This window comes from Cygnus atratus, chromosome 2 (assembly GCF_013377495.2).
Source record: "Cygnus atratus isolate AKBS03 ecotype Queensland, Australia chromosome 2, CAtr_DNAZoo_HiC_assembly, whole genome shotgun sequence".
NCBI classification, from domain to species: Eukaryota; Metazoa; Chordata; class Aves; order Anseriformes; family Anatidae; genus Cygnus; species Cygnus atratus.
Window position 1 is genome coordinate 49,507,360 of NC_066363.1, and position 21,859 is coordinate 49,529,218.

Consider the following 21,859-nt stretch of genomic DNA (forward strand, 5'->3'; position numbering starts at 1 on the left):
TCTCCAACAGTTTATTGTCCTTTTTGTACTGTGGTGCCCAGAACTGCACACAGTACTCGAGGTGAGGCCGCACCAGCGCAGAGTAGAGCGGGACGATCACTTCCCTCGACCGACTAGCAATGCCATGCTTGATGCACCCCAGGATACGGTTGGCCCTCCTGGCTGCCAGGGCACACTGCTGGCTCATATTCAACTTGCTGTCAGCCACAACCCCCAGATCCCTCTCTGCGGGGCTGCTCTCCAGCGTCTCGTCGCCCAGTCTGTACGTATAGCCAGGATTGCCCCGTCCCAGGTGCAGGACCCGGCACTTGCTTTTGTTAAACTTCATGTGGCTGGTGATCGCCCAGCTCTCCAATCTGTCCAGATCTCTCTGCAAGGCCTTTCCACCCTCATCCGAGTCCACAACTCCTCCAAGTTTAGTGTCGTCGGCAAATTTGCTCAGAACACCTTCTAGTCCTACATCCAAATCATTTATAAAAACATTGAAGAGGACTGGCCCTAAAATGGAGCCTTGAGGGACCCCACTAGTGACCATCCGCCAGCCAGATGTGGCCCCATTTACCACAACCCTTTGAGCCCTCCCCGTCAGCCAATTGCTCACCCATCGTATGATGTTTTTGTTTAGCTCTATGCTGGACATTTTGTCCAGTAGGATCCTATGGGAAACCGTGTCAAAAGCTTTGCTGAAGTCCAAAAAGATCACATCAGGTGGTTTCCCTTGATCGACTAGATGGGTGATCTTATCATAAAAGGAAATCAAATTTGTTAGGCAGGACCTACCCCTCATGAACCCATGTTGGCTGTGACCAATGACTGCATTGTCCCCCAGGTGCACTTCAGTAACTTCAAGGATCATCTTCTCCATAATTTTACCAGGCACTGACGTGAGACTGACAGGCCTGTAATTGCTAGGATCTTCTTTCTTACCCTTCTTGAAAATTGGCACATTTGCCAGCTTCCAGTCCAATGGGACCTCTCCAGATTCCCAAGATCGTTGAAAAATAATTGAGAGAGGTCCCACGATGACGTCAGCCAGCTCTTTAAGCACCCTGGGATGAATCCCATCTGGACCCATGGATTTGTATGGATCCAGATGGAGCAGCAAATCCCACACGTGTTCAGGGTCGGTTTGGAGTTTGTCATTCCCACCGTCATGGTCCTCCAGCTCAGGGTACCCTGGGTCCCGAAGCCCATCATCAGTGTTGAAGTCAGCGGCAAAGAAGGCGTTAAACGTCTCTGCTTTGCCTATGTCATTGTCTGTGAGGAGACCCTCCCTATCTAGTAGCAGACCTATGTTTTCTTTGGTTCTCCTTTTTCTGTTCACATATCTAAACAAAACTTTTTTTATTGTCTCCCACAGACATGGCCAGCTTCAACTCTAGTTGGGCTTTGGCCACACGAATTTTCTCCCTGCAAACACGAACAGCATCCCTGTATTCCTTTCTTGTCGCCTGACCCTCCTTCCAGCAGCTGTACACTTTCTTTTTTCGCCTAAGCTCCTGTAGAAGTTCCCTGTATTTTCATCATTTCCCTGTTCCTGTATTTTCATAACCACTCAAGTTTTACTAGATTTCCTACTAAACTAAACCAAGATATTTCTGCATGACATTTAGCTCAGTAAATGCAACATATATGCAATATATATGCAAAATTTATACAACATTTTTAGCATTCATAATGTCTGATGAGAGAAAATAAAGAGAACAGAAAGAAACTCTCATCAGTTAATGGACAAGGGGCAATAGGCTTAGACTTAAAAACAAGAAATTCCACTTAAACAGATGGAAAAAATATTCTTACTACAAGAATGGTCAAACACAAGAACAGCTCACCCAGAGCAGTTGTGGGTCTCCTGGAATATCTCCTTCCTGGGGGATATTCAAAACCCAGCTGGGTGCAACCTTGGGCAACCTGCTGCAGTCAGCTCTACTTTGAGCAGGGGCTTGGACTAGACTTTCTCCAGAGCTTCCTTCCCACATCACCTCTTCTGTGATTCTGTGAGACCAAACAATTACTTATCTCCACATCAAGTGGTATTTCTATCCTGCCCTCACTCTAATAGTTTTTTGTTCCAGTTCTTTAGACAGTATTAAACAATCTCTCTTGCTGCTGTTCCCAAGAAAAACTTCCCAAGTTTCACACAGTAAGAGCAATTCAGAGATCCAGAATTGTTCAAAAACAGTTCACTGATGGTCAGGTTAACAAGACACCATTAAGAAAAAAATGCTAATTTTAGTAGCACAGGGCTACTTCACTGAAATGCTTACATGCATTTTGGTGTATACAGGAAAAAAACATAAACCACTGTGGAAGTAAGCTAAGCCAAGATTTCAGCAAAACATTCTCCATAGGTAGAAAGTGATTCTTTATCAGCAAAGCATTTTTATGGTAGGACAATCTCTTTTGACTTGATGTGGAATTTGAGGCGCAGTTTCTTGTGGATGTAAAAAATCACAGTTACAGCTCTCCAGACCAAACACCCTCACTACATCTCTGCCTGACTAGGAACACTCTGCTACACTACTGTTTCCAAAACCTCAGTACACTTGCACAGACTCTTTCCCCCTGAAAATGGTACATTGGCTGCCAGAGCATTCCTACTTGGAGGTTCTGTGCTCTTTGTCTTCCTTGACTGCAATTCTAAACACAGAAAAGCCAAATTCTATATGAGCAATCCAAATGCATCCCAAGTCAACACAAGCACTGGATGGGACCAAACAGAAAGTCAATGTTTCCCAAATACTGTCATTAAATCAGCCAGGTTTGATGCCTTAATCTGGAACAACGTACTCAACAATGCTGCAGGGTTCATGTGTCCATATGTGAGTAAGAATGAGGTAGAGAAGGACAGCTAATTGTTTTATTTTGCTTCTAAATAGAAAATATTATTTTAAGAAGATTTTATTTCAAACTTTTTCTGAGTCAGTTATCTCTGTTTAAGTTCTTAAGTGCTAAAAAGGACAAGCAAAGCTTAGGTTTGGTTGTTGTTGTTTTTCCCCCCCACACCCCACCCTTTTGCTATTAGTTCAGCTGAAATCATAAATTTGTTTAAGGAAAAGTGTCTCTGAGAATACCTCCTTATATAGATTTGACAGTTCAGTACATTTTGTACTATATCAGAGATTACATATTCACTTTCAGAAAATAATGAAGCAATTTACAAACACCCATTGGATGTGAATTAGATTGGGAATCAGCTACAGTAGATTTTGGTGCAGCGTGTTAAGAAGACAAGAGACTGTTTCATTTTTCCTGGAACACAAATACTTATTTACATGCAGTATACAATTGTCTTTCTTAATTGTAGGCTATTTGGTGACAAAGATGACTACACTTTCTACTTTGCCTCCTTCTGTATTTCTGTCTTGCCTTTGTAAGCTCTTAATGTCCGTCGTAAATTAGTTTCATATGTCTGAAAACTATATTCATGCTGTTAAGGAGGATGACCTCCCAGACGGCAGGAAACAAACACTGCTAGCATACTGTCTGGCTACAGAAGGTATACATTTTAGGCAGCCTTTCATTTTGATAATTGTTTTTATATTACTTCAGTTTCAGCTTGTAAGAGCATTTTTGGACCTGATATGAATATTTTAACTGCAATACGCAGTGAGAGGTACATTGTTAGCCTAAATAAACTAATTCATATATGAAAAGAGGACTGGAAAAAAGGTGGCTTACTTTCCAGGCAAGCAACCTTGCTAGCAGGCTTCACAATCCTCCTTACTCAGGTACTCTTATTATCCCTTGCCTAAGATTATGGGGACGTTTATATTGAAAGAAAAGTTTAGGTGAGAGTGTTGAGAGGTCATCACCTCAGAGCATATTTACAGTATGATGAGTAAGACCAAATGAAGTGTTGGCATGGGAAGGTGAAGTAGGCTCCTAGGAAAGGAAGTTCTTTGGTCCAAGGCCTTGTTTTTAGTCAGGAAATAGGAAGAGAAAAACAGTGTTTTCTGACTCACTGAATGTGAATGTTTTAACTTCTAGGCTAAAAAAGATGATGGTAGCTTCTCTAAATCAGTTATACCATGAGCAGCATCTAGTTTCCTTATTAAATTTAACCTGAAAATTAAAGTGGAAAAAAATGCAGAATTGTCAATATCAGAATTTCAAAAACAATAATTATTGTTTTTAACATTATATGACTCATACAGTTCTGAAAGTTTGTTGGTGGTTTGTTTGTTTGTTTGTTTAACAACCAAACTGTTTTTGTTGTTGTATTTGTTTTCCTTTTACACAAATAAGCTATTCTAGGGAAAACATTAAATGCCCAGTTTGAGTCGTGAGACCTGCCAACTTCATATTAAAAACTTCACCTATAGCTTATTGCTGGGCTGTGGCCATTTGCTAATAAGCCAAATGACTTTTCAGCAAGCACTTTCAAAATATTGGAAATACAGTGTGCTGGGACCATAGGCAAGATGTAGAAATATTTATGAAGCGATACCACCCAGCAAGAAAGCAGAACCGGTACTTGTGAATCACAGCTGAGCAAATATCCATGGTGAAGACAGACAGGACAAAAGTAGGTCAGCAGATACAGATTCAAGATCTACTTGGCATGGGTTGGACTATTGATTACTATACTTTCATTGACTCCATTTTCCAGACATAAACAATGCATTTATATGGGGCAGGAGGGGAGGAGTGGAAACGCTATAATATGTAACACTTTTGAATCTAGAAAAACTGCAAACAAAATTTGCAGACAACTTTCTTTGCCTTTGAAGAATGTAACATTTAACAGTAAACAAGAATATCAAAGGAAGAAAAAAACCACACACACACACACAAAAAAAAGTGTGCAGGGAATGCTTCAATGGAATCCAAAGTTAAGAGGCAAGCTGAAAATTACATGTATCCATAACCTTTACTCCAGGCATTTGCTGGTCAAGCATATGCAGAATAGTAGCACTTCTGTAATCACAAAACAGATGATTCTGAGACTGCCATGCAGCTCTTGGTCAGAGAACCTGTGAAAGCAGAAAGCCAGTGACCTGGAACTGCATGTCAAGAGCATACCACCCACCAGGTGAGGAGATGCTGAAATAAATTGCAAATGTAAACTCTTGGAATATTGCAGCCCTAGATTACACTGGCCAGGAGAAATTCAGTCTGACACTGGAAAAAAAAAAAAAAAAAGTATTGTAGAGGTGAAACGTGGATTTCAAGGAACTGGAACAATCCTTCTAGGATGAGACAGGACAGCTTTAAACCTCTCTCAAGATCCTTCTCAGGTAGGAGGGTGACAGGAGAAAAAGAATGATGTCTCTTAGAAAGCCTGTCCCAGGAAGACATTTTTCTCGTCTTTCTTGTATACATCTGTACTGATGATGGAGCAATGAAAATCAGAATTCTGGAGGACTTCAATCAGTCCAGTCATCCTGGTAAAACCAGGAACCTGGACAGCATCAAGGAAAAAAAATCAGCTACTTTCGGGACCGGCACCAAATGTGCTGGCTGAAAGAATTGGAATTGTTTTACAGATAACATGGGGACTTGAGGAAGATGAATCTCTGAACAAAATATTGTTTTTGTCAGATGTTGACATGATATAAAGAAGAAAAACAAAGAGAAGTTTGAGAATTGTTTCAGAGAAAACAGACTGAAAAGTGGAAACATAACCCCCAATTTTTTTTTAAAAAAAAAAGGAAAGAAAGACCCAGGGAACTACAAGCCAGTCAGTAGATCATGAGGCAGATCCTCCTAGAAGCTATGCTAAAGCACATGGAAGACAGAGGAGTGATTGGTGACAGCCAACATGGCTTCGCTAAGTGCAAATCATGCCTGACAAATTTGATGGCCTTCTAAAACAGGGTTACAGCATTGGTGGATAAGGGAAGAGCAACTGATGTCATCGACCTGGACTTGTACAAATCAGCAACCCTAGCTATACATACAGTCTGGGGGACAGGAGGATGGAGAGCCAACTGTACCCTGGGGTGCATCAAGCACAGCACTGTTAGACAGCTGAGGGAAGAGAGAGCCCAGCCCTGCTTTCTTTATGCTGGTGCAGCATCACCTCAAATATTGTGTGCAATTTTGGACACCACAGTATAAAAAGGACGTAAAACTATTAGAGAGTGTCCAAAGTGGGGCTACAAAGATGGTGAAGGTTCTAGAGAGGAAAACATACGAGGAGCAACTGAAATCACTTGGTTTGTTCAGCCTAGAGAAAAGAACACTGAGCGGAGACCTCAGTCTGGCCTACAGCTTCCTCATGAGTGGGAGTGGAGGGGTAGGCACTGACTTCTTCTATCTGATGACCAGCAATAGGACCCAAGGGAATAGCATGAAGCTGTGACAGCACAGGTACAGGCTGGATGTCAGGAAAATGTTCTTCACTGAGAGGGTGGTTGGGCACTGGAATTGGCTCCCCGGGGAAGTGGTCATGGCACCAATCCTGCCAGGGTTCAAGAAGCGTTTGGACAATGCTCACATACATATGGTTTGATTTTTGGGTGGTCCTGTGTGGAGCCAAGTGTTGGACTCGATGATCCTTTAAGCAAAATATTGCTTTGTTGTAACACACTATAAAAATCTAAAGAAAAGGCATGCTGGGTTTCCAGTGTATTGTTTTATAATCTGCAAAAAGATCAGAGGTTAAAGATAAGAATGGGGAGAAAAAGGATTACTATATGCCAGCCTAAATCACTGAGCTTAACCCTAGGTCTCTAGTTTAGGAGAGATGTGTGATTGGAAAAGTTTTTTTGTCAAATAGCACAAGTAATTGGTGATGACTGGTGTTCTGAAAAGACAGCCCAAAGTTCTTCACCCATCCCTGAACAACACCTGCTGTTCTCTGCATTCCCAGTTCCTCCCTTGAGTTTATGTGCTGATGAGCATTTCTTTCTTTGGAGCTGGGGAGTGGATACCAGGTGATTTTGTCCCTGCATTTTAACACCTAGCAGATCCCTTATTTCTTACTGAGGATCCAGATCTATATATTCTCAGTTAATGCCCTGGTGAGAGCATAAAGATGGTACTGAGGGAGAGGAAGTAAGCTGCTGTATCTCTCTGCCAACTTCTGTTACTATGCAAAGCTGCATTACAAGCTCTTCAGATTCCCTCTGAACTTTGATCACTCCTGAGGGGCTTTTCCAGATGTACTGAAAGATGTTTATCAAAGCCACTTATATCCTTATGCTACCTTCATTTTGCTAGGCTAGATATGATATTCTTTTTTTGCTAGGTAAGTTATTTCTCTTTTGCTGAAAGTGATCTTGTTAGCCTCTTTCTGTGTTATGTTTGTAGTAGTTGCTCCAAGCACACATACATACAACCTTGTATACCAGATATTCATGTTATATGTATACACTATATAAGTCTTTTGTCTGTTTACTAGAAGTTTGTCCCTTAATTTTAATGTACTGTTTTTCACAGCTGGGTCAGAGTTTTTGCTTTTTCTGTCCTTTTAAGCTGAGAAGACCCCACATTGCATTGTTGTATTTTAATTCTGCTTTTTAAAGGCATGGTTCTCTGTTTTGATGTTCTGTTCAAATTTCAGTCCTTCAGATCACAGAATCACAGAATCACAGAATCGTCTAGGTTGGAAGAGACCTCCAAGATTACCCAGTCCAACCTCTGACCTAACACTAACAAGTCCTCCACTAAACCATATCACTAAGCTCAACATCTAAACGTCTCTTAAAGACCTCCAGGGATGGTGACTCAACCACTTCCCTGGGCAGCCCATTCCAATGCCTAACAACCCTTTCAGTAAAGTTTCTCCTAATATCCAACCTAAACCTTCCCTGGCGCAACTTTAGCCCATTCCCCCTCGTCCTGTCACCAGGCACGTGGGAGAATAGACCAACCCCTACCTCGCTACAGCCTCCTTTAAGGTACCTGTAGAGAGCGATAAGGTCGCCCCTGAGCCTCCTCTTCTTCAGGCTGAACAACCCCAGTTCCCTCAGCCGCTCCTCATAAGACTTGTTCTCCAGACCCCACACCAGCTTCGTTGCCCTTCTCTGGACTCACTCGAGCACCTCCATGTCCTTCTTGTAGCGAGGGGCCCAAAACTGAACACAGTACTCGAGGTGCGGCCTCACCAGAGCCGAGTACAGGGGGACAATCACTTTCCTAGACCTGCTGGCCACACTGCTTCTTATACAAGCCAGGATGCTGTTGGTCTTCTTGGCCACCTGAGCACACTGCTGGCCCATATTCAGCCGACTATCAACCAGTACTCCCAGGTCCTTCTCTGCCAGGCAGCTTTCCAGCCACTCATCTCCCAGCCTGTAGCTCTGCTTGGGGTTGTTACGCCCCAGGTGCAGGACCCGGCACTTGGCCTTGTTGAACTTCATACAGTTGACCTCAGCCCATCAGTCCAGCCTATCCAGATCCTCCTGCAGAGCCTTCCTACCCACGAGCAGATCGACACACACACCTAACTTGGTGTCATCTGTGAACTTACTGAGGGTGCACTCGGTGTCATCTGTGAACTTACTGAGGGTGCACTCGATCCCCTCATCCAGATCATCGATAAAGATATTAAAGAGGACTGGCCCCAGTACTGAGCCCTGGGGGGCGCCACTAGTGACCAGCCTCCAACTGGATTTGACTCCATTCACCACAACTGTTTGGGCCCAGCTATCCAGCCAGTTTTTAACCCAACGAAGCGTACACCTGTCCAAGCCACGAGCAGCCAGTTTTTTGAGGAGAATGTTGTGGGAAACGGTGTCAAAAGCCTTACTGAAGTCAAGGTAGACCACATCCACAGCCTTTCCCTCCTCCACTAAGCGTGTCACTTTGTCATAGAAGGAGATCAGGTTCGTCAAGCAGGACCTGCCTTTCATAAACCCATGCTGACTGGGCCTGATCGCCTGCTTGCCCTGCAAGTGCCGCGTGATGACACTCAAGATAATCTGCTCCATGAGCTTCCCTGGCACTGAGGTCAAACTAAGAGGCCTATAGTTCCCCAGGTCTACCCTCCGGCCCTTCTTGTAGATGGGCGTCACATTTGCTAGCCACCAGTCAACTGGGACCTCCCCTGATAGCCAGGACTGCCGATAAATGATGGAAAGCGTCTTGGCCAGCTCCTCCGCCAGTTCTCTCAGTACCCTCGGGTGGATCCCATCCGGCCCCATCGACTTGCGTACATCCAAGTGCTGTAGCAGGTCGCCAACCATTTCCTCGTGGATAGTGAGGGCCACATCCTGCTCCCCATCCCCTTCCACCAGCTCAGGGTACTGGGTATCCAGAGAACAACTGGTCTTGCCGCTAAAGACTGAGGCGAAGGAGGCATTAAGCACCTCAGCCTTTTCCTCATCTTTTGTAACTAAGTTTCCCCCCGCATCCAGTAAAGGATGGAGATTCTCCTTAGTCCTCCTTTTGGTGTTGATCTATTTGTAAAAACGTTTTTTGTTATCTTTAACGGCAGTAGCCAGATTGAGCTCCAGATGAGCTTTGGCCTTTCTAATTTTGTCCCTGCACAGCCTCACAACATCCTTATAGTCCTCCTGAGTGGCCCGCCCTCTTTTCCAAAGATTATAAACCCTCCTTTTTCTCGTAAGCTCGAGCCACAACTGTCTGTTCAGCCAGGCCGGTCTAGTTCCGCGCTGGCTCATCTTTGGGCACGTGGGGACAGGCCGCTCCTGAGCCATTAAGATTTCCTTCTTGAAGAGTGCCCAGCCTTCCTGGACTCCTCTGCCCTTCAGAACCACCTCCCAAGGGACTCTGCCAACCAGTGTCCTGAACAGCTCAAAGTCAGCCCTCCGGAAGTCCAAGACAGCGGTTTTACTGGTCCCCTTCCTGACTTCACCAAGAATAGAGAACTCTATCATTTTGTGGTCACTCTGCCCAAGACAGCTTCCGACCACCACATCTCCCACTAGTCCTCCTCTGTTTGTGAACAGAAGGTCTAGCGGGGCACTTCCCCTGGTAGGCTCTCTAACCAGCTGCGTCAGGAAGCTATCTTCCACGCTCTCCAGAAACCTCCTAGACTGCTTTCTCTGGGCTGTGTTGTGCTTCCAGGATATGTCTGGGAAGTTGAAGTCCCCCACAAGAACAAGCGCTGACAATTTTGCAACTTCTGCCAGCTGCCTGTAGAACTCCTCATCCGTCTCCTCATCCTGGTTTGGTGGTCTATAACAGACCCCCCCACCAGGATGCTCACCTTGTTGGCCTTCCCACTGATCCTAACCCATAGGGACTCAGCCTTATCATTCCCAGCCTCAAGTTCCACAACATCAAAACACTCTCTAATATAGAGAGCCACACCACCACCCCTTCTGTGCTGCCTGTCCCTTCTGAAGAGCCTATAGCCAGACATTGCAGCACTCCAGTCATGAGAGTGGTCCCACCATGTTTCTGTGATGGTGACCAAGTCATTGCCTGCCTGCTGCACGATGGCTTCCAGCTCCTCTTGTTTGTTACCCATGCTGCGTGCATTAGTGTAGATGCACTTCATTTGGGCCATTGCCTTCTCCCCAGGCCTTGCCATTGTTCCCACGGTGCAGCTCCAACAAGCCCTATTTCAGCCCTGTCCCCCTTCTTTCCTAGTTTAAAGCCCTCTCAGTGAGCCCTGCCAGCTCCTGGGCTAGGATCCATTTTCCCCTTTCTCTCTGTGTCTGTATAATGTTATAACTCTCCAGTCTTTGTCATCCATTCACAGAGCTGCAGGCTGGTTGGGGTTGGGGGGGACCTCTGGGGGTCATCTGGTCCAGCCCCCCTGCTTGGGCAGTGCCATCTAGGATAAATTGCCCAGAACCATGTCCAGGCAGCTTTGGAGGGTCTCCAGGGAGGGGAGGCTGCTGGTGCTCCATTGCATGCACAGTAGTGGGGTGCTTCCTAGTGTTCAGGGTGGACCACCTGGGTTCTGGTTTTTGCCTGTTGCCTCTTGTACTGGCACTGGGCACCACTGGAGGCAGCATGGCTCCATCTTCAGTGCATCCTCCCTTCGGGTGTTTGTACGCATTGATTGTATCCCCCCGGGACTCCTCTTCTCCGTGCTGGGCAGTCCCATCTCTCTCAGCCTCTCCTCAGGGGAGGAGTGCTCCAGTCCTTTGATCACGTTGGTGGCCCTTGACTTTTGCACCAGGATGTGCTGGTTCTTCATGATCTCAGTAAAATAGGCACTCAGACTCCGCAAAGTGTCATTTAAAATACCATTTATTAGAGGTAACATAAAGAAGGAGAAGCTACTATAGATAATCTTACATCCCTTCAGGTGCTGGGAACACTGGGTTGTGCAGATCCAAACAGGGCTCTGACCAGCATGCTGTTCAGATACAATCCCTGGAAGGGATACAGGATTTTCTTAAAAGAAAACCACCCCATGCATCCCTTCAACTGTCAGACAGAAAGGATGTACACATAAGAACTTCTTGCTGCAGGTTTAAAGACGAAGAAACCCAGGTGGCATGGTAACTGGTGACAAGCGGGAGCTGCCTACAGGTTTCCTAAATTACAGTGAGCTGGCAGTTTGTCCTGCAGCTTTGGCAAATGCACAGCACAGCCTGAAGGCAATACTGTACATCCAGCACATATCTGAGCCTGTGCAGGTGAACTGTGATTTGGGTCACTAACTTCCTTTCTCCTATGGAGAAAGGCTGAAAGAGCTGGGGCTGTTCAACCTGAAGAGGAGAGGGGCTCTAGGAAGACCTCCTTGCAGCTTTTCAGTTCTTAAAGGGGGCTTATAAAAACTTTTTGCTCAGGCAGATAATGACAGGACAGGGGGAATGGTTTTAAATTAAAAGAGGATAGATTTAGATTAGAGCTTAGAAGGAAATGCTTCACTCAGAGGGTGGTGAGGCACTGGAACAGGTTGTCCAGAGAAGTTGTGGATGCTCCATCCCTGGAGGTGGTTCAAGTCCAGGTTGGATGAGGCCCTGGGCATCCTGATCTAGTGGGAGGTGTCTCTGCCCATGGCAGACCAGTTGGAAATATGTTATCTTTAAGGTCTTTTCCATCCCAGGTCATTCTATGATCCTTGTGTGTTTCTTCCAACTCAGGATATTCTATGATTCTATGAAATCATTTGATACTGTCTCACACATCCTTGTCTCTAAAATGGAGAAACATAGTTGATGGATGGACCACTCAGTGGGTAAAGAAGAGGATGTGTGGTTGCACTCAACCAGTGAGACTGACAGGCTCAATGTCCAAGTGGAGACCAGTGATGAATGGTATCCCAGAAGGGTCTGTATTTGGACTGGTGTTATTTAACATCTTTGTCAATGACATGGACAGTAGGATTGAGTGCACCCAAGTTTGTTGATAACATTAAGATGAATGGTGTGGTTGAGACATGGGATATGTGTCAAGGGATGCCATCCAGAGGGACCTTGACAGGCTTAAGAGGTGCACCTATGCAAATTTCATGAAGTTCTACAAGGCCAAGTACACAAGGCCCTGCACCTGGGTCAGTATAATCCCAACCACATATACAGACTGGGTGGAGAATGGATTGAGAGCAGATCTGAGGAGAAGGAGTTGGGGCTGTTGGTTGACAAGAAGCTTAATATGAGCCAATGAGGCAATAATAATATGAGGCAATGTGCACTTGCAGCCCAGAAAGCCAACTGCATCCTGGGCTGCATCAAAAGAAGTGTGGCCAACAAGTTAAGAGAGGTGATTCTCACCTTCTGCTCTGCTCTCATGGGACCCCACCTAGAGCACTGCGTTCAGCTCTGGGGCCCCCAGCACAGGATGGACATGGGTGTATCAGAACGAGTTCAGAGGATGGCCACAAAGATGATCAAAGGGCTGAAGCACCTCTCCTGTGGAGACAGGCTGAGTGAATTGGGGCTGTTCAGCCTGGAGAAGAGAAGGCTCAGGGGAGACATTATAGTGGTCTTCCAGTAACTAAACGGGGCCTAAAAGAAAGCTGGAGAGGTCCTCTTTATCAGGGAGTGTAGTGATAGGAGAAGGGGTAATGGTTTTAAACTAAAAGAAGGTGGATCTAGGTTATGTATACGGAAGAAATTCTTTACTCAGAGGGTGATGAGGCAATGGAACACGTTTGCCCAGAGAAGCTGTGGATGCCCCATTCCTGGAAGCGTTTAAGGTCAGTTTGGATGGGGCTTTGAGCAACCTGGTCTAGTGAAAAGTGTCCCTGCCCATGGCAGGGGGGTTGGAACAGATGATCTTTAAGGTCCCTTCCAACCCAAACCATTCTATAATTCTATTAGTACACTTCTGTCCTATAGAGCCATAATATATCAAGCAGTGCACTTAGTCAATGCATAAATTAAGTATCTGTTCATATATGTATCTGTTCATATATGTTTGCAGGGCAAATGGTAAACAACTACTGGTTGGAAAGAGAATGCCACTGTTTTGAGAAAGTAAAGTTTTAATTATGCAGTAGAAACAAAAGTTCTGAAAATATTTAAAGCACCATTAGAAAAAAAAGTCAATAGCCATGCCAGATATTGACTGTTCTACACCAGTCATATGTCTTTGCATTTAATTTTAGTAAAGAGAATCTTACTTTCCACTGGGTTTTAACTGAAAGAATACTTAAACATCCCATACTAACACCTTGTCAGAGATGGCACACCTGGTCTGAGCCTTGTGCGTTGTTGTGTGTTATCACCCACCCTTACAGTGGGTGATAAGGCACATGCTGCTTTATGCCTGCGCTGCAACCCACCTTGGTGTAGTTCATGGTCCTTCTGCCTTTATCATGGTCTTTCAGTGTCCTCAGAAGTTAAAATGACTTGCACTTGACATGACGTAGCACTCAAGACAGTTTAATCACAATATCTCTCAAGGATGCTCATACAAAACTACTGAAGTGACATAGACAACAAAGACCAAATTTCCCCAGTAAAAACAACACCACCAACAGAAAAAGGTATGGTTCCTACTTAATAGATAGTCCACTGGTCCCTACAGTTTGTAGGAACTCTTTCCATAACCATTGCCCTGAGGGGTTTGGAAAGGACTTCAGTGGCTTGGGTAATAAGCCAAGGATAGAGACAAAGTTTAATTATGTAAAAATATCACATGCTGTGGTGGTTTTAACTGAGATGATGATAATGAAGAGTCCAAAATAAAACCCCTGGAATGCTTATCATCAACAGAAAAGGTACACTGTGGGTCTGTAAGTGAAATAAAAATTTGCCTTGGCATCATTCATCTTCTAATGTATTTATGGAAGTGACTACATGGGACCGCTGTCATCTGAACAGAATAATTAGCCTGGACAGTTCAGGTTTTTACCACTGAGTATCAGAATCAAACATGGATGCTTGCATAAGGCGGGCTTTAACAATAGCATGTTTTAATGCAAGTCAAGTGATAATACTTCTATGGAAAAATAGACAGATATAGAATGCAGACATCTTTAAAAGCAAAATATTTTCCCATGAATATTTTCAAAGGATTTGTATTGCATTTTGACTACAACAGCATGAAAAACATATTGGTATTGTATTTATATTATAATAGCAATAGCTGTACAAAATTCATCTTACAACTGTGTAACTTCAATTATAAAAGTTAACATACTTGATATATAAACAGCCCTTATTTGCAGTGAAGAGGCATATTCTCATGTATGATTCTCCAACCAGAAGCAACTATCAGGTAACTGTTAAAATTAAAAGCAATTAAGATTTTAAATAGGCAGTTATGGCAGGCATTGCCATAAACTGAAACAGAACAAAAAAGCTCCACTCCTATTCATTAGGCATTTGTCAAAATGTATACACTGCATGCTTTTGTTTGAATAGAAAAGCAATTATGTTTTTAATACACTTATATCCTACTCATCTCCTCATCATCCTAGGATAATGAGTCATTAGAAAAAAAGAATATTATATACAGCAATACAGCTTATTGTTCTGTGCAAATTATTATTGCATCAGCTGAGAATAAGTACCTGACAGTTTGGAAAGCTTAGTTGTCAGCAGTTTCTCTTTGTGCTTGTACTATCCATGCAATCCTCCAGAAGGCTCTCTCTTCATCTAGACCTATTTTCTGCTATTACTAAACCTAAAGTTCATGACCCCTGCATCAGATATAGGCACAGAGGACACAATTTGATGACAAAAAAAATCTCTGTATAGCTGTCATGCGACTGACTCCCATGAGGCACAGATGCATCTGAAGCAAGTCCAGAATGTACAATTACCATGACTACAGCAGAGTAACTTGTTTAATGCAGCAAACAATGGGTAAAAATTACCAAAAAAAGAAGTATAAATGATTTTCATATAAATCAACATCAGTTGCTGGAGTACACAGTCAAGGCAGATAGTCTGGGGAGATCATTGGTTTTAAATGAGTGGAGTCAGAGTTCAGGCTGCTTTCTACAGATGACCTGATTATCCTCAAACCAATGCCAAGATAAAAATCATGCTTCCACACCCATAAAGCTGCTATATTAGCTCTGAAAAGGGAGCTATGAAAAAACAACAGTATCCAAGGTGAAATGTTAGGCAAGGTTAAACTATCCGTATTTAAATGGTATATGCTATGTCCTTGTCCTCACCTACTGCAAGATGTCAGGAGAGTGACCCTCGCAGAGACCTCACACAGGCTGGGGCAACTGCAGTAGTCATCTCCGTGAGAAGTGAATCTTTCTCCTGCAATGATGTCCAGACTGGTGCCGACTATTAGCTCTGCTGGAGCCATTACCCCACAAGCCATAAACAGCATAAACAAAAGAAGGATAATTAGTTAAGAATGTTGAGAGGCTATATTTTTACTGCCCAAACAAATGGTTCTTTAAAGTAGGACTCTGCCATTCCTTATTATATTACTGTGTTTAAAGCAAATCTAAAAATAAATGAGTGTTTCACAGGTTATAAAGATAGAAGGCCAAAATTCTGCTCTGCAATAATTGTTATTTACAAAAGAAACAAAAGCAACTTGCATCATAATGTCTCTCCATTAAGTTTACAATCAACATTGTAATGGAAAAAATATTCTTTCTGTACATAATTGGTTTGATTTGCTTCCCTGACAAAATTTCTACATACCTTGACATCCAAAGGAGAATTTAATAATAACTGTATTTTTCTGATATTAACGAATTGCTGTATTTGATCATCATCAAAATAGGGAATATGCACACGAATGTGGGAGAACAGTTAATTGCTTGCTATCTTACAGTGATAGGGGCATGCCATTAATTCTCTAGATATGGCACAAAATTATAGTCTATTGCTACATTTTCATCATCTTAGAACGTTAATACTAGGTTACATTTTTTTGATACAAATTGAATAAAATATGTAAGAAATAAGATTAACATCTTGGTAAACAGTTTTTTGTTTTGTTTTCCTTCTTTTTTAATATTAAACTTTAAAACACAAGTTAATAACATTTGCGGAGAAAACATTTTAATACTGTTAAAGGAAAGCAGGAACTAGTGATAAATGACTGCATGTATGCAGTACTAAAGTTACCCTCAAAAATCCAAGCTTTTGTTGGAAAGTTAAAGGCTTGGGATACTCTAAGCCTTTCACAAACCATTTTATGATACCTTTGTGAATCCTAATGCACTATTACTAGAGTTTCTGGAAGAGGTTTATATCATACTGTGTTTACAGAAACACTATTTTAAAGGTTTTACAGTAAAAGATGGTATAGAGATAGCCCTTTTGATAAGAAGCAGAAATAAACTTAAGGAGAAATAAACAAAGCCTAAATTCTAAATATAATCATGCTCAGCACATGCTTGCTATACAGATCTATTTGACTGCTGATTCTCTAATGATATTGACGTGCTTTTAAGAGAAATATGCAATGCATGCTTTACAAATCATGATAAGTGTACACTGCAAATCTGTCTGATTGTTAAAATTTCTAATGATGATATCGATGTAATATTGACATGCCATTGAGAAAAAAAAACAGCATGCAATGAATGGTTAAGATAGGATACGTCAGATATCTTTCTGATTGCTTAATTTCTAAAAAAGAATATAAACATTTTAAAGGGAAGAAAAAAAAGCTTGCAACACGTTGTATTAAATATATTATACTCCAATATTCTTCAAGCAGTATACGTACATTTGTGTGTTTGTTCTAAAACCATTAAGTTGAAAAAAACTATTTCAAGATACTATGGATTGCATACCACTAGAAGACTGCTAGCATTAAATCAATCCAGTATTTTAAAAATTTTGGCAACTGGGTTTTTCAAAAGGTTAAAAAAAGTTTATTTTTTTATTTTTTAAATGTATTTTTATTAAATAAACAAATAATGCAGGTAGTGCAACCTGAAGAGCATTAAGAAAATAGTAAATGTAGAACTCTAAATGCAATTTTTTTTTCAAATGTTTTGCATTCTAAAATTGCTATTGATACTCCGGGTAAGAAGAAAACAAGAAGTGATACATAAATACTAAGGCAGAACGCTCAGAAGTTTTTATGAAGAATACTACTACAAGAGAAGAATTAAGTCTGCATCTGAGAATACTACAAACCAAATATCTTATTGTATTTGTTTTAGTAACCTACAAAGCCACAAATAAAATTCCCAATTTGTTCACAACTTTTCTTTCAAAGTTCCCTTCCCACTCTGTTACTCTCCCACGGGGAAAAAAAAAAAAAAAAAAAAAAAAAAGGCAAATAAACTGAAAACTTAGGTTGGGGGCAGGGAAGATGAGAAAAATAACAGCATAGTTGGACAGTTCCCAGTCGGCAAAACTCACACTGCAGAGAAAACACCGCATTTCATTTCCGATGTAAATTTCTGTTTCATCAACAATATAAGAGATTTAATATAATACCGACTGATCCAAATCATATCAATCCTCAATTTCGGGTCCATGTTTGAGGCCCTTTTGTTATCTCGGAGGATATACTGCCATCTAGTGACTGCAAGAGCGTCGTCGGTCAGAAATAAATTTACACCCTGATAGAGTTAGGAATTGTTTCAGACTGCCTGTTCTGCCCAGGGATCCTGCCGGTTCTGCTGTCCAAGATTGGTGTGACAGCTCTACTATCGGTCTTCCAAAGACACTACAGAAAGGTGGGAGCACTGCTCACTACCTATCCCAGAAGTATATGTCAAATAAACATGCAGGATTGTCCTTCTTGATCAGTACAAAATACTAACAACAATAACAACATTATTATCATCATCATCACAGAATAAAAAACTTGTTTTCTCTAAAAAAGTAAAAAAATAAATTCTTCAAAACATTCTCCTAGAAAAGAGCATGGAGTACATTCTCCTATAGGGGTAGAAGCATTGCCTCAGCCTGTTTTATTTTTATTGATGTTGTCACTTGTGATACTTGGACTTTTTCACTGCTGAAACCTGTAAAAGAACAGAATCCCAAATGCTATTATTTACTAGTCCACAATGATAACAAGGAAGAGATGAAAACTTAAGCAATGGCAGCAACTGCCAAGCAAAGGGAGTGTTAAGTATTTATATAAAAGCAAAATGAAAAGTAGGCACAGCAGTAAGATCTGAGTGGTCAATTCTGTCATCTTCAGCTGCTTACTTGTGTCTAATACACTTTCAAAAGTGGTGGGAAAAAAAAAGTTAATACACTAGAAAACAACCCTCATAATGATACAAGGACATCAAAACCTAGAATTATCCACTCCTGACATTGCAAGACCTGCCTAACTAATGGTGCCTTCCTTTATTATTATTATTATTACTGCCTTCCAGTTCCACACATGCACTGGAATACATGGTATTGCGCAGCAAAGTGAATGTTGTTTACATCAAGCTTTAACCTGTTCACCTCATCAGGCTACAGAAAAAGCAAAGCTACAAAGAATCTTAAAGCACATAAGTTGAGAGAAAAAGAGAAAAAGAAAGAAGAGAGAAAAGAAAGAAGAGAGAAAAGAAAGAAGAGAGAAAAGAAAGAAGAGAGAAAAGAAAGAAGAGAGAAAAGAAAGAAGAGAGAAAAGAAAGAAGAGAGAAAAGAAAGAAGAGAGAAAAGAAAGAAGAGAGAAAAGAAAGAAGAGAGAAAAGAAGAGAAAAAACACCACCACCAAAACCCAACATGTACTTGTGTTTGGGTAGGCATTTAGTCCATGGGAAAACATTTTAACAGATGACAATCATAGCCTGTGCAGGACGAAGGATTGGGAAGCTGATGTATTCTGCATTGACAGTTTTTGTGTATATTGCTATGATTAACAGGACACAAGAGCAGAAAGAAGAGGAGAATATCAGGCCAGGGAAACCCTTTTGTATACTCTAGGTAGTCACTACTGCTGCTTCGCTGAGGGTAGAAAGTAGTGTACACAAAAAACACTCCCACCAAAATGTTTCTATAGTATATCAACTTGAATAACTGAACAAGATAAACACATAATATTCTATTGGAGGTACTTAAGCAAAATGGCTGAAGCAACTTTCACAGGTCAATAAATTATAAGAACTCACATGTAGCCTAGTGCAGACTAGAACTTGGCATTTATTTTTCTATTTAAAGCTAATATTTGCTCCACTGGAATATGACATTCAGGTGGTCTCCACACTCATGGATTTGCAAAACAGATTTTCCTAAAGAAAATTCTGAGATGCAAGTTACAAAACTGAAAAAGAGAAACTGAAAATTGAAAAGAAAAAAAATGAAAAGAAAAATAAGGGTAAGTATAGAGGGTGAGGTTACAAGCAAATCAGAGATCATTCAGGTAGTTCGAAATCCAATTCCAAAGTATCCTGAGCAACAGGATTCCTCATCTTGCAGAAAAATAATCCAAAGCACCATGTTTATGTATTGGGTTTCAGTATTTAACTGTTATATAAATATTCTTGAAATATAACACAGTATTAATTCCATCAGATTTATCATGGAAGTACAGCTGTGTTCTGAAATGAATGATAATTACACCTTTACTTTTAAAGATTGTTTCCTGTACTGAAAATATTGCAGATTTTTGGACTCTAATCTGAGTAACAATTCCTACATGCCTGATTTTGGTCACTTCAATTAATTATTAAAGGTGTAAGCACCACAAGTTTAATAAATGCAATTTAAACACAATTAGATGGTCAGATTTATGAATAGGTTATATTAGAATTTAACTTCATCACAGAAATAATTAAGGGGGGGGGGGGAGGGGGGAAGGGAAGCAAGCTAAACCAGGTAATTAAGAAAGAGTTGCAAAAAAAAAAAAAATGTTATGGAAAAAAATAAAAATCAAGTAAGATCTGGTCAGTTTTCTACCACTGAGTGTAATCACCTCGATCAGTAGAACTTTTAGTTTAAATTTTGTAATAAAGAGATTTTTTAAGAACATTAACTTTTTAATGTTCGAAATAAAGTTTTATTTTCCTAACATTATGCCTCTTTAGCCAATTAAAAATCAGTTCTCTTCTATGAGCACTTATGACAATATGAGGTCTGTGCGAAATTTCAGCTTTCCAACTCAGAATTAAAACAAACTGTGAAGTATTCTATTTCAATAACAAAATCACAGAAGACTGATACAGTTGTTACACCTTCAGTCAGTGCAGTAAGAATTGTTTCTTAGCTACCAGTTAATGGAGAAACTTGCAGCTTCAGCAGATAAAGGAGGAAGAAAAACTAAACATTTAAATCTTAGACAAAGCAGCAAGGTGAGGAAGGAGGTGCACTCAATGCAATATCACTTCCACTTGGTGTCACCTTTACAAAATTACAGATGAGTGGAAGACAACATCCTTACAAAGCTCAAGAAATAAAAATAGCATGGGTGGGAGTCTAAAATAAAATCAAATAAAAAGAAAATCTTTCAAATCTATGCAATTTCTTCTGGAAGCAAGAAAGTCACCTTCCATTACAGTGTCACATGTAGAGTTACTGCCTTCCAAGTTACTACATTCTGACAGAAATTTCCAAATACTCACTTGCCATTTAGTCATTTTTTCACCTGATGACTCCAAAATATATACCAGGAACAACAAATGAAACCTGACAATAAAGCTGGTCTAGCATCAGAAAGCACTACCACTTCTGGTGCTGTTAAGGGAGGATTTGTCACCTCAGTGCACTACCATGCATCATTTCCCCTCCTGGTAGGGGCTGCTCTGGACAGACCAGCAGAGCAGAAACCCACAAAATTCTTGATCCTTCCTTTCAACAGCTTCTGTGGAAAGCCTGCAGCTCCCAACCACTTCACCACTTTACCCACAGTCATCAGTGGGTAGCCAGTTTGGGGACATGCAGGAAACAGCCAGTCAATCTGGGATGTGAATTTACTTTGTAGGAGCAGTATGTTAAATATATCCATAGCCAGGAAACATCATTTAAAGTATGAAGATTCTGTTTAGACAACTGTTATCAGTGCTCCTATCCAAAGCTACACTTGCTCTTTGCTCATGCAAGACCACAATGCTTAGGTTCTGTCTCCTAAATGAACTGACTCTGTTCTTCTCTCATACTGCTTCTAGGTTGTTCAGAACAAAGTAAAAATTCAATGCACTTTTACCACAATTATACTTTTGCTGCTTTATTTATTCAGTTTTGCTCTGCTCACCACAGAAGAATAAGGTTATTCAGAAAAATGCAGAAGGAATGATCAGATATTGAAGAGGGAGACAGTATAAGAACATAAGTGTTTGTTTCAAGAGTTATTAAAGAGCTCTGCAGGAAACCCCACCCCGTCAGCAGACCTGAATCTCATAAAATCCATCATCCAGTGGCAACCCTACAGATAAACCAAGTTTAACAAAATCCTGGAAATCTTAGGCATATCTTAAAGGAAGGTTAAATGAAGACTTCAAACCACCAAACAAAATCATTCTGAATAGTCAGGAATAGTAAAATCCACAGAAAAAAAATTAGTTTACAAAAATCATCTTTTTCTCTTACACAGAACCGACAGGTGAGATAATCAGAAGCTGTTTTTCTAACACAATTAAGAATACCAGAATATTAAATTAATTAACTGTTTTCTGCGGAAGACCAAATTATTTTTCACTACAACTAGAAAATTGTTTAAA